The sequence below is a fragment of the Triticum aestivum genome, chromosome 1B (genome assembly GCF_018294505.1).
Source record: "Triticum aestivum cultivar Chinese Spring chromosome 1B, IWGSC CS RefSeq v2.1, whole genome shotgun sequence".
Taxonomy (NCBI): Eukaryota; Viridiplantae; Streptophyta; class Magnoliopsida; order Poales; family Poaceae; genus Triticum; species Triticum aestivum.
In genome coordinates this window covers 6,393,601-6,407,913 of record NC_057795.1, presented here as the reverse complement: position 1 = coordinate 6,407,913, position 14,313 = coordinate 6,393,601, and the positions used below count along the sequence as shown (strand labels likewise).

Genomic DNA, 14,313 nt, shown 5'->3' with positions numbered 1-14,313 from the left:
AATGTTTTCTCAACCAAACAACAAATACTAGATGTGTACATAGATACTATCCCAAATTCTACTAAACCCAGGAAATGCTCAAGGAGATGAATCGATCCACATTGAAAGTATCTTAATCTTATAAGAATATAAAGGTCAAAGTAAAAAACCAAAGCCAACAACAATCATGACACAATAACATAGTAGTAGTACATTGCTTGAAGCTAAAAGAATGCATGTTTTCCTCATGGTTTCTGCCCTGTTTACTCGTGCATGGTGGATTGCTGGCCTTCCCTGGCTTGTCGAGCGGCCTGCCTCTGCTCACGGACCAGTCTTGGTATCTCCTTCCATGTCTTCGGTTTAGATGCCATTACTGCACATATCAAACGATGTCAGATTGACACACTTGGGATGCCGCCATTACTGTACAAACAAATCCTACATGAAAATGTATATACCACATGCCATTAAAATAATGGGGAACAAACTTGTACTCCCTCTGTCCCATAATCTAAGATGTTTTTAGTGTCAAAAAAGTCCTACATTATGGGACGGAGGGAGCACAAACATTTTGACGTGGGACATAGGATGAGATGGATGACTACATTAGTTGGTTAAATGTGTCGACGTTCATCATACCTTCAAGATGGGCATCTAGTCGTTTGTAGCGAAGACTACCCAGTCGCCGCTGTAGGCATCTAGGGAGCTTCTTTATAGCTGGACAGTCCATAATAAAGAGCCATTTGAGAGACCCGTATGCCTGTGGCTCATTCGGCAGGGATGCCAGGGCACTGCATTTTTCAAGGCAAAGGGATTCCAACGATGGGGGGTGCTCTCTCAGTTGAAACTCCAGGGATGTCAACCTACTGTTGCTGTCAATGCTCAGTGTCTTGAGAGACGTGGGCAGACGGAGAATCCCCCCCAACATGGCATCACAGCCAAACAATATTTCTAGAGATAGGAGACAAGGAGGAAGTGAATGCTCTCGTGTTGCTGCTGCTGCTGCTGATGGCTCTGGTACATTTATGGAGGTGGTGACTTGTGGTTTCTGGAGCCCACCCAGGTGACATGATAGGAATTGAATACTACTGCAGCAAACAATAACTATGGTCTTTAAGGACGGAGGTAGATTTAGAACCGTTGGTAAGCTTCCACAATCAGATAACCGTAGAGATTCTAGGCATGAAGAAAAGTGAATCATGGGTGAGGATGGCGACTCTGATACAGCTGTGGGCATGTTTGCCTCACTGCAAGAAGAACCTTCAACAAACGCTGGTTTGCCTTGCTGCTTGCCATAGATGGACTCGAGCTTAATGCACCCATCAATATCCATTTTGTTGAGAGATGCTGGGACGTTGAACATCTCTACCAAACTTGCACAACTTATTAACTCAAGAGACTTCAGACCTGGCAGGCATTGACTACTTCCGGATGCTGATGGCTCAACAGGAGCTTGTGCGTATCCGGTCAGATTTTTGCAGTTTTTAATCACTAATATCCTCAAGGATACCAAGCTTTGGAACACTTTCTCTGGCCAGTGGACAAGCACATCGCATCTATCAATTTTCAACTCTTCAAGGTGTACAAAATAGTGCCACGGCTACGGTGCACCTGATCCAAAGAATAAGTTGCAGCATCCTAACTCCATAACTGTAATAGGGGATTTTTGGTTCCATTTCCCCTTGCTGTCCACCGGTACAATTGAAGTGCACTCAGCCTCTGATGTTGTTTCTGTGTTTTCTAGCTTCAGTATCAGATTGGCCAATGAAGACAAATATCTGCCTACAAAGTCGGAGACCTCTTGCTTACCATCTTTAATTTTTAAGACACTGAGTTTTGGTGCCTCAGGTAAATCTATCATCTTGGGACACTTTTGAACTGATAGTTTCTCAAGTTGAGGAAACAATGTCCCTTCGACTGCATCCCATCTCTGAAACTTCTCTAAGTCTTCCATTTTGAGCACTTTTACAGCAGGAAACGCGGAGCGTACCAATTTATAACCACCTCCACTACATGGTTCTTGAAGCAATGATGCTTCAGGTAACGCTACCACCTTTGGGCATTTCTCAAGTGATAGTTCCTCTAGACAAGGAAACAGTATGTGTTCTCCTTGAGTCTCTTCGACTGCATCCCATCTCTGAAAGCTCTCCAACTCTTTCATTATGAGCACCTTCAGGGCAGGAAATGCTGAGCGCACCAATGTATAACCACCTTCACCACATGGTCCTTGCAGCAATGGCGCTTCAGGTAATGCTACCAACTTTCCACAATTTCTAATAAACAACTTCTCAAGCACAGGAAATATTGTTTGTTCTTCTCGCCTCTCATCTATTTCCCACCATCCCTCAAAACCCAACAGATGTTCTAGATTAAGCACCTTCAGTTTTGGAAAAGTGAAGATTCTACTGCATCTGAACAAAAATCGCAATCTTTCACAATGAAAAAGATGGATCTCAACCATGTTTTGCAACATACCCATGCACTCTCCTCCATAGGAATATATCTTCAGAACCTGCAGCCCACCATGAGGTTTGAAATTGTTGAGCACCTTGCTGACACAAACAGAAGTCCATCTTAATGTCAGTTCTTTGAGATCCTTCTTGTTCCCAAGATTTGCCAGTTTTGCCTCCGCTTCTTTAATATTCTCCACCTTACATAGCTCTAGCTGACTGTAACGCCCCGGATACAACTTTCCATATTCGTAACTCCAACTCTTGCCCTTTCCGGAGATGCGATATGATATTTCCTCCGTGGTTGGGTTTTTATCTTTTGTTTTGCATTTTGTTCATGTCATGCATATCATCTATTTGCATCATTTGCATTGCATCACGTCATCATGCAACCCTTTTTAAAACTCAACTAAATAAATTGCATAGATCGTTGATCTATTTAAATCGAGGGAATTCACATGGTGATTTCTCTTTAAAACATATCCTCCCAATATTTTAGGGAGCTACTATAAATATTCCATTAACTTTGGATCACAATAACACACTTACAATTTAATTCTCATGCCTTCCCTACTTCAAGTTTGGTCCCAAAAACTTTGCCGTTAATTCTTTTATCTCACATCCAAGCTCCACCAAAAATCTCAACATTTTTGGACACTTATAAATCCTAGTCCTTGTTCAAACCATTTGAATTAAATTCAAATGACTTTGAATTTAATACTTCCAATCTTGCCCACTCCATTTTTCTTGGGTCAAGCTTATTTCTGTGAGTCTAGGGAAATTATCCCCATGTCCAAATTCTTTCCCTAACCCTCTCTTTCTTTTATTTCTTATCTCTGTTTTGTTTTTTTCCTTTTGAGCGAGAGAGAGAGAAGAGCCCAGCAGCCAGGCCGGCCTGCTTCCTCGCAGTCCTCCTGGCCCATTAGGCCCAGCCGGCCCCTGCCTATCTAAACCTAGCCGTGCCCGCGGTTATGTGGCAGATGGGAATTTGTTAATGTCCGGTTGTAGATAACTTGACACCAGATCCGAACTAAAACGCATCAACCGCGTGTGTAGCCGTGATGGTCTCTTCTCGGCGGAGTCCGGGAAGTGAACACGGTCTTTGGGTTATGTTTGACGTAAGTAGGTGTTCAAGATCACCTCTTGATCATTGTTAGCTTCACGACCGTTCCGCTTGTTTCTCTTCTCGCTCTCATTTGCGTATGTTAGCCACCATACTTGCTTAGTCGCTGCTGCAACCTCACCACTTTACCCCTTCCTTTCCTATTAAGCTTTGCTAGTCTTGATACCCATGGTAATGGGATTGCTGAGTCCTCTTGGCTCACAGATTACTACAACAACAGTTGCAGGTACAGGTTATGCGATGATCATGACGCGAGAGCGATGTTGCTTGTTTTGGAGTTTCTTCTTCTGCTTCTTCGATCAGGGGATAGGTTCCAGGTCGGCAGCCTGGGCTAGCAGGGTGGATATTGTTTGAGTTTCTGTTTATGATTCATCTGTAGTTGGATGTTGTTCTTGTATGTTGTATTGTTGTATTCATGTGACATTGTATGTATTGTATGTATCCCCACTATTATGTAATGTTGATGTAATGATATCCACCTTGCAAAAGCGTCTTCAAGATGCGCTTCTATCCTTGGTGGGACCTTCGAGTTCCTTTAGGATAGGGTCGCATCTTGGGCGTGACACTGACCACAAAGGTTTAAACCTTGCAGCTCTGCAACATCACTACAATCATGTCCATTAACTCCTGCTGCAAAACATGTGAGTGTCTGCAGGTTAGTGAGTTTTCCTATTTCTGGCGGTATGCTCTTCAAACTCCAGCATCCATGAGTGTAGAGGTGACGGAGGGAAGTCATATACTTCATTTGACTTGGAAGCTGCTCAAGATCAGAGCAATTGGAAAGGTCCAACGTTTGTAGGTTATATAGAATACTTATATCTTCAGAAAGTGATTTGATAGAACTTTTCGAGAGATCAAGGTACCTCAGTTGATGAAGGTACTTTGGTTTCAGTAGAAATAATGTTGTCTTTATACAGTGCTTCAAGGCACACAAAGAGGTACATTTTGATAGATGCTGCAATGCGCTTCGCACGGAACTATCACATAGCAGAGTTTGGATAGCAGGGGATCTTTTGTCCATAGAATCATTCAAAATGCCTTTTGTTTCTTCACAGGACAAGAACAAATGACGAGCAGTATCTGGAAGCCACTTGTTTTGACTTGGTTCCTTAGTTGCAACAAGACATTCCTTTCCCATAACAGATATTGTAATATCATGCATAAGATCATGGATTTTACATGTAGTTCTGAAGCAATACTCTCTGTCGCCCTTAAATTCCTCTATGTCCAGAAAGAATGACCTTGAGGCCAGCTCATCAAAAATATGTTTTCCAATGGTTTCAAGACTATCTTCATTGTGCTCTGGGATAAAGCCATTTGCGATCCAAAGTTGGATCAACTTCTCCACATCAATCTTGTAATCCTTGGGATATACAGCACAGAAAGCAAAGCACTGCTTCATGTGTGATGGTAAGTCGTTGTAGCTAAGCTTGAGTATTGGCAATATTCCAGTTTCCTCGGTGCAAATGCTGCTTCTGGATGATATAGCCTCCCATTCTTCCACGCTGGTCTTGGTGCGTAGTACAGAGCCCAATGCCGTTGCAGCTAATGGAGATCCAGAACATCTCTTCACAATCTCATCAACCATCCTGACTAGCTCTGCAGGATTTTCTTTCTCTAAACTGAATGCTCTAGCCATAATAATTTCCTTTATGAAGTTGTCATTCAAAACATTGAGATTGTAGGTTCTACTTGCACCCATAATTTCAGCAACTTGTTTATCACGAGTTGTTGTCAACACTGCACTACCATTGCCACCATGCTGAAGACAAGACTTCAGCCTTTCCCACTTATGGACCTCTCTGTTCCAGACATCATCTAATACAAGGAGATATCGCTGCCCCTTGACCAATTTCTGAAGTCTCTCCAGTGGTGGTTTCTCCATATCATCATTTCTCTTGGGAGATGCTTCAACTATATTATTGGCTAGGGAGTTCACATCAAAGGTATCAGAGACACAAACCCACAACAACAACTGGAAATGCTTCTGAATTCCTAGTTCATTGTATATGAGCTGTGCTAACGTGGTCTTGCCAAGCCCCCCCATTCCAACGATGGGAACAACTGCAAGATCTGAGTTGCTAGCTTCACCCAGTAGTATATCAACAATAGTCTTCTTGTCTTCATGTCTGGATCTACCGGCAATTTCTCGTGGGTCAATGATAACATAATCTGTCTTCCTCCACTCCTTTGAAACCAGTTGTGGTTGGTTCTTGAACCCAAAGGCCTGCATATCAGCTATGAGGCCCTCAATGGTCTCTAGAATCTGGCAAAGCTTGCGACCCATTCTGCGGCGGAATACAATATGGCTGTGAGTAGGGAGCAGTTTTACTGCATCAAAACCAAGCTTGGCATAGTGCCCATTCTTTTTGGCTTCACGGCGGAGTGCTTCATACTTGAACTCATCAAAGACTTCATTTGCCTGATAGGCGACTGTCTTGAGCTCCTGGAGCCAGGCTTTCACCCCTTCCCTGTGGGTTGTCGCCTGCTCCTCGGCATCAGTGATGACGTCAAGGATGGCTGGAAGTTTGCGTTCGAGAATCTTGTGCTGCTTCTCCATTCCCTCCATCACCTTGTACTGGTCCAGCAAGTAGCTGGATGACTTGTTCATCACCATGGACACCAATGGCCGGATAGCCATGGTGACCACCACCTCCGCCATTGGAATGTTCAGAAGAAATTCCCACAGTTCGACCCGTGGCACACGACAAGCACACTGCAGAATAATCAGTGGAGAAGAGGTGGTGTGAGCAAGACGTATATAAAGCTTCAGACCTGTGCTTGAACTAATCACAAATCAACAATCCACTCTCGCAACAATAGTTACCTGAAGCCGTGGTGACTTGCATGTGGACTCCGAGCAGGAGCAGCAGCAGCAGCTCCGGCGTTGGAGAGGCAGCAGCAGCCACAGAGCCTGGCCGGTGAGGCGATTACTCCTGTGAAGTTGTGGCAGGACTGCAGGCAGGCGGTTACTCCTCTGGGAAATGCTTGGGAGACTTTGAAGCAGCCAAGATAGATGACTCTTGTGTGGCCTTCCTCTCTTTCTGTGTGCCAGCCACTCATAGGGATGGAATAACAAGAAGCAGTCAATACTGATGGCGTCCCTTGGTTCACTCAAGTCTTTGGCCTTCGCATGCGGCACTTGCAGCACCACTTGTGCCTACTGTTGCTACGTACAGCACCATATGCAATGCAGGACCACAATTATTAATTCTAACAGCACCACTTGCACGTTGTTCCCCCCATTTCAAAATGATTGCTACTCTATGATTGGCATATATTGGCATGTATGGAAGGAAACTAGTAATTTCAATGTTTGGTACTCCCTCCTATCCAAAAAGAGTGTCGTGGCTTTAGTTCAGACGACACTTTTTTTGGATCAGCGGGAGTAAATCTGTAATGGACACAAGATCATAACACGTGTGTGATTTTCATATGCAGATCGTCATAACGAAATGTGGTAAACAGACTCATGGCCATATTGATTGTAAAAGAAAAATATTAAAAGATCATACCGTGGTTTACAAGAAAGTGTGCCAGGCGAAACAAGTCTGATCTTTTAAATCGAAGAGCTTGTACTTCAAATATGCACATATAATACACAATGTACTGATGTGATAAATCACAACTTGATAACCATACAAAAGTTTGCTGAGACTGATGCAAGTTGTGGTTAACACAATCCTCAGTTTCTAAGATTAAATATAAAATTCTAATCTGTTGACACATGAAACAAATGAAGAAACAGTTAGCAACAACCCTGATGAGATTATATGCAGCATCATTTTAATCAGAAAGTAATAGCCCTCATGAGATCAGCCAGCCATACACGGTGCCAAACTAAACAAGGTGGTTGGTATTAACAATGCCTGGCACTGACACCCATTTGGGACAATGTGCACTTCAATTACAGAATGTCCACTTGCAGGTAGGAAAATGGTATCTGTCAACAATCAAGAATATTGCAAGTGGAGCACTATATTATGTACTCCCTCTGTAAAAAAATATAAGACCTTTTAGATCACTAAAGTGGTAATCTAAAAGGTCTTATATTTGTTTACAGAGGGAATATTGGCTGTGTGACCTTAGCAATTCCATTGGCTGTGTGACCATAGCAAAAGGTACAATTTTTCTTTCCGATTAGAAAAGGTCATGGAAATGTAAATTAAACAATTACCTCCAGTGACTAGACATATGACAGCACACCTACTGCGCAACTACAACATATACTTATCTCAAGTACCTGCCACCCAGGGAGACCAGAATAGTGCTTTTCTTGGACTGGTTGAGCCTTGAATGCATCACATAATTATCTCCAAAGAAAGTGGTTATTTTCTTGTCATTTTTTGAAACGACACCTCTAATTATGATTGAGCACACGACCAATATCAGAAACTATCATAATCTGCTAGCAGAGCATTATCTCTTTGTTCATATATCCACATTTAATTACATAATGTTCTAATGTGATAAATGGAAACTTGACAAGCATACACGAGAGATGCTTGCTAACCTTAGGCTGAGACAAGATGCGAATTGTGGTTACATACTCATCAGTTTTAAGGATTAACTATAGAATTTTAATCTGCTGACACATCAAACAAACATAGAAACAATTAGCAATAACCCTGATGAGATTATATGCAGCATCTTTTTTTTTTTTTGCGGTGGATATGCAGCATCATTTTAATCTCAAGCAATAGCCCTCATGAGATCATATGGCTAAACCGAGTTGCAGACAACAATATGGGGCAGTGTTGCACTTCAATTACAAAATGTCCACTTGCAGGTAGGAATAATTTATGTCAGTACATTCAGAATACTGCAAGTAGAGCATTACATTATGATTTTTTGTCAGTACATCGAATGCAGTTTTTCAAAGGTGACGTTCCATTGTTGTGACCTTAGCAAATGGTACAAATTTTCTTTCCAAATACTACCAAATGTTGCAGGAATGCAAATTAAACAATTACCTCCAGCAATTGGACGTGTGACAGCACACCTACTGTCAATAGCAAAATAAAATTCACCTCTAGCAGCACCTACCGTGCAGGGAGGACCACAATATTGGTTTCCGTGAATTCGCTGAATCTTGAATGCATCACTGTTATGGCGCTGCTAGAAGGAGGGCGCGAGAGGGCCGGCCGAGGGCCTTTTTGCCCACGGCTGGGCAAGAGGAAAGGGATTTCCTTCTTAATTCTTGCTTGATTAGATTGATATATCTCCTCTCTTTATATAGAGAGGTTTACTTGCCTCCCAATCAAGGCTTACTTGATCCCTAAGCAAGCGACCCTTATCTCTAATTAACCCTAAGACTAATGGGCCCATTAGGCCCACTACGTACTCTAACACATCACATGCTTGCTGCTGGAGAGAAGACCCTGAAGCAAATGGTTATTTTCTTGTCCTTTTTAATGACACCTCTAATTAAGATCAAGCACATAATCGATCTCAGAAATGACCATGATGATTATCTCTTGTTCATATGGAGATATGTAATACTCAATATACTGATATGATAAATCACAACTCGACAATATGCATTTATGTGATGATGACATATGTAATACTCCTTCTGTAAACTAATATAAGAGTGTTTAGATCACTATTTTAGTGATCTAAACGCTCTTATATTAGTTTACAGAGGGAGTACTTAATATAGTGTTCATAAGGGGCCATATGAAATTTTGTATATCGGCTCAACGAGCTCGACTTAACTAACTAAAATCAGAATAAGCCTAACTTTTAACTGCACATACAGTGAAACAAAAATAAAGACACAGATGGAGAAGAGAATGGTGTGGACAAGACGTGCTTGCTTTGATTGTGAGGAAAATGGGAGCCAAGTGGATGAATTTCATTATAGAAAACCAACCACAAACCATCCAATCTTGTAACAGCTCAGCACTGGGCATTCTTTTGGGCTCACGTATAATAGGGGCAAGGCAACCAGCATACAGTGCACATCCAGATCACCAGACAACCAAAATATGCAATTAAAGCATTATATTACGTATTTATGTCAGTACGCTCAGTGCAGTTTTGTCAAAATTGACGTTCCACTGGCCATGACCTTATCTAATGGTATGAATTTTCTTTACAATTACAAAGGGTCCAAAGAATGCAAATAAGACAAGTGCCTCCACTGACTAGACGTGTGACAGACAGCACACCTACAACACATACTTACCTCGAGTACCTGGCGCCCAGGGAGACCAGATTTTTTTTTTCATTAGTTGAATCTTGAATGCATCACATACTTATCTCTGAAGCAAGTGCTTCTTTTCTTGTCCTTTTTTTTTGAATGACACCTCTAATTATGATTGAGTAGATTGATCTCAGAACGATCATAATCAGCTGGCAGAGAGAGGCATGCTTGCGAACCTTATGCTGAGACTGATAAAAGTTGTGTTTACAGTTACACACTCAGTTTTCAGGATTAAAAAAACAGAATTTTAATCTGTTGACACATCAAACAAATGTAAAAACAGTTAGCAATAGCCCTGATGAGATCAGCCAGGCATAAATAGTGCAAAAATAAACAAGGTGGTTGGTCTTGAAGGTGCAGGTTTTAAATTAATCAAATGGCTAAACCAAGGTGATGACAGCCATATGGGACAATGTGCACTTCAATTACAAAACGTCCACTTGCAACAACAACAACAAAGCCTTTAGTCCCAACCAAGTTGGGGTAGGCTAGAGGTGAAACCCATAAGATCTCGCAACCAACTCATGATTCTGGCACATGGATACCGGGCAGGGAGGACCACAGTGTTGGTTTTTGAATTCGTTAAGTCTCGAATGCATCACATGTTTTTTGACCCGGAAGCAAGTGGTTGTTTTCTTGTCCTTTTCTAATAACAACTCTAAGTAACATTGAAGGGGCAGGATCGATCTCAAAGATGAGCATAACCAGCTTCCAGGTGATTATCTCTTGTTCATATGGACAAATGATATATTTAATATAGTGATATGATAAAACACAACTTGGTGATCTCCTGTTATTCGAAGATGAAAGGTATATATGAGTATGAGATCCAATTTGAAGAGCTTAATATGTTCCATTATTGTCAGACAGTGAAAAGCGGAATAAAGAGACATGGAAATCTTTTTATCAGCTTAACAAACTAAAATAAAGACAGAGAACTCAGATAACAGTGATGTTAGAAGATAAATTCCAGTGCCTATTTATTGATCACTGACTGTGGCCATATAAATGAGATCAGTGACTCAGTCCTTCCAGATGCACATATGAAATATGACAGTATGCAAAACAGAAGAAATGCTGAATATGCAGATGACTGGATGCTGTAACGAACTTGGGTATCGCTCCAGTCCATCGAATGGATGAACTTTGTAAGAGCTTCAAAGAGGAATCGAGCTTCCACGCACACTGCTTCTCATCCACCTGTTTAGCGTGCGTAGGAGGAAATTTGATTATTAATTGAAGTGATGTGCACAAAATGCACAAAATTATTCAGCCAGCAAAGCACAAATGTACATGACTATCAGGCTACACAATTGAAATCTGCTCCGGTTGGACACTGATTAGCCACTGAGATATACAGATGACTGGACGTTGTAACTTACTTGGATGTCGCTATGGTCCACCAAATGGACGAACTTCCTTCTCGGACATTGAAAAGAAACGGAAGGTCCACACCATTGCTTCCTCTCCACCTGTATAGTGTGTGCAGGAGGAGAAATTTGATGATTACTTGAGGTGACATCCACACAAAACACAAAGCTATTCAGCTAGAAAAGCCACAAATGTACATACTGTCCGGCTACGCAGCTGAATTCTGCTTCCTGACCCTCCTGATTCATGCAGCTGGCATGCTCATGGGTACGCCTCTTAAATTGAAGTGAATCGAATCGCAAAAGAGACTGTATGTTGACGGGAAGGCCGGACTGTATGCTGTCAGTGTACAGCTTGCGCCAGTTAGTTTTTGCACTACCCCTCTCTCTAAATGCGAGTTGAAAATTCAAACACCTCATCAAGTGTACATTTTGATATACTACAGTGCATATCAGCAGGAAAAGCACATAATCGGCACTTGCATGTCCTTCAGAACTTAACATTTTGGGTTTGCACATGCTATTATTGGAGATGAGAGGCGCCATATTTCAGAATTAGCACAAATTAGGCAGCACAACAATATATTTATTCCACAGATTAGCACAGTCCTCATGCTGAGACCAACATAGGGCAAATTGCCCCCCTCCCCCCACCCACACACACAAAAAATAAGATTAGCAGAATCTTCGGGATTAACACATTCATAAATTAGCACAATTTTTCGGTATTAAGCAATATATCACAGATTAGTCCATGCTCATCCGTATGATTTGAACAAGGCATCAATAATAACATCATAAGAACTAAATTCAACTTGTTCTTTACAACTAGCTTGGGCATAAAACTTAATGTGAAATGCACTTGATTATATTTGCTTTTATTTAAGGGCTACAGAAAAATCATCAAAAAATGCCCTAAAAAATTATCCTAAAATAGGTTCATCAGGAGATAGATGCTGCACATTATCATTTAGAAATTAGATCAGTAGAAATGTGGATTTGGCGGCTTAGCACTCTACAAGACTATAACAGGTCGTCAGGCCTTTAGAAATTAGATGAAGAAAATGTGGAATTATAACATACTAATGGCTAGGATCATAGGTGCAATCCGGGAACTTGGTATACGCTCGCTCCAACATGCCCGGTGAAAGCATATTTCCACTGATACACATATGAAATATGACTGGTACAAAACAGAAGAGGCGCTGAGATTATACGGATGGTTGGATGCTGTGACTAAATTGGATGTCACTTCAGTCCACTGAGCTGACGAACTTCCTAAGGGCTTGTTCGGTTAATCCTCTCCCCAAGAGGATTGGAGGGGATTGGCAAGGATTGATTTGTATTTTGACTTACAAGAGGTTTAAATCCCCCTCAAACCCCTTCAATCCAATCGGTTTGGCACGCAACCAAACAAGGCCTAAGAGATTTCTTCTCGCACGTCAAAAATGAAGGGATCCTCCATGCCAACCACTTCTCCTCCAGCTGCATAGCGCGCATAGGCGGAATTTCGATGAGTATTTGAAGTAACATCCACATAGAGCACAGAGTTATTAAGCTAGGCTAGCAAAGCCACAAATGTGCATCATTGTCCGGCTACGCAGCTGAAACCTGCTTCCTGATCCTCCTGATTCACGAGGCTAGCACGCATATGGGTGTGCCTCTTAAATTCTTGTGAATCGAATCGCAGAAGAGACGGGGGAGGAGGACCTATACCTTGTGTTCACGGGGAGGCCGGAGTGGCTGCCGGCGACGCACATCCCGCACCAGACGAGGAGCTCGGAGACCTCCTTGCCAAGACCATCTGCGAGAGGAGGTAAAAATGGAGGTCAGAAGAGGATACGAGAGAGGTTGAGGGTGGAAAGCAAAGGGAACGGGAACGAGTGAGTACCTTGAGCGGTGGCGGGATGGGGGCCTGGAGGACGCGGAACGTGATAGGGCGATTCGTGCCTCCACCTCCATGAACCGACGGCGAGCGGGGCAGCGATCGGATTCGGGAGAGCCTGCGCCGGCGAGCGGCTGCGGCGGGAGGCGGTCCAGCCGGCGAGGAGGAAGACACAGATCGGCGAACTGTGGGTTGGGCTTGTCACATTGGGGTCTCGGAAAACATAGCCCAGTTCCAACTTGGTGGTGCCCGTGACGGAGAGCTCCTATTTCCCGCCTGCGAGCGGCAAATAGTCGAACTATCGCAGAATATAGGCGCGAATAGGACCATTCTTCCCGCGACCTGTTTTTCTTCTTTCTTCTATTGGGTTATTCAATCTTTTTTTTACAAAAAACTGTTATTTTTTAGGAGCTACTCCCTCTGTCCCATAGATATTTAAAAACTTATTAAAAAATATTTTAGACAAAATTTCAGCGTGTGTTTTATAAAAGAGTTTTGTGTATATTAAAAAAAAGTTCAGCTCTGTATTAAAAACTGTTCGATGTGTATTAAAAAAATGTTGGATGTATAAAACAAAAAATTCTTCGTATATTAAACAATGTAATACATGTACAAAGATATGCATTGTAAATCATAAAAAATTCCAGTGTATATATTAAAAAAAAGTTCACCATGAAGTCAAAAACTGTTCAGTGTGTATTAACAAAAACGCTTGATGTATAAAAAAAATCATCGTATATCATAAAAAGTCAATCGTGTATATGTAAAAAAATCATCGCATACTAAACAATCATTGTACATTTAACAAATATTCATCGTATATATCTACTCCTAATGGAGCAGTTGGTAGTCTCGCTTCCAGGTTTTTTTTCGTCCCACCTCCCATGGTTTTTTTTTGGTACCTCCTCCCACCTTTGCTTGTTTTTTTAGAGTATTTTCTGAACCATTGCTGAAACAAACAAGATTCCATTGCTAAAACAGCTCATGAAAGAGATCACCATTCATACAGTATTGCTCAAGACAGAGACACAGACTTGGGGATTCCCCTAACGGTGCTCCACTCTTTGAGTAGTAAACAAACAAGCTAAGAATTCCTCATCATGAGGTTATCGAATACCTGAGTGTAGACTGTAGAACCAACAAATCAGCACTTGAATACTTGTAGGAAGTTGAGCAGCCTGGCACAGGGGGTAAGAAGAAATACAAAAAATGTGACAGTCAAATTAAATCTGATAGCAGACAAGCTACGGCAATCCAGCTCGCAAAAGCAAGATAAGGAGTAAGGTTTACCACCCGTT

General features: G+C 41.9%; 1 long non-coding RNA gene and 1 pseudogene across 1 annotated transcript; both read right to left on the bottom strand.

The window, feature by feature from the left end:
- Nucleotides 1–242: 242 nt before the first annotated feature.
- Nucleotides 243–8,612, bottom strand: LOC123103041 (putative disease resistance protein RGA4; annotated as a pseudogene).
- Nucleotides 8,613–9,096: 484 nt separating this feature from the next.
- On the bottom strand, nucleotides 9,097–11,744 carry LOC123103050 (uncharacterized). Its single transcript, XR_006449599.1, has 3 exons — nucleotides 11,333–11,744; nucleotides 11,143–11,232; nucleotides 9,097–10,960 (listed from the first exon to the last, which is right to left on the bottom strand). It is a non-coding gene; the product is annotated as an uncharacterized lncRNA (long non-coding RNA).
- Between the last annotated feature and the right edge of the window lie 2,569 nt (nucleotides 11,745–14,313).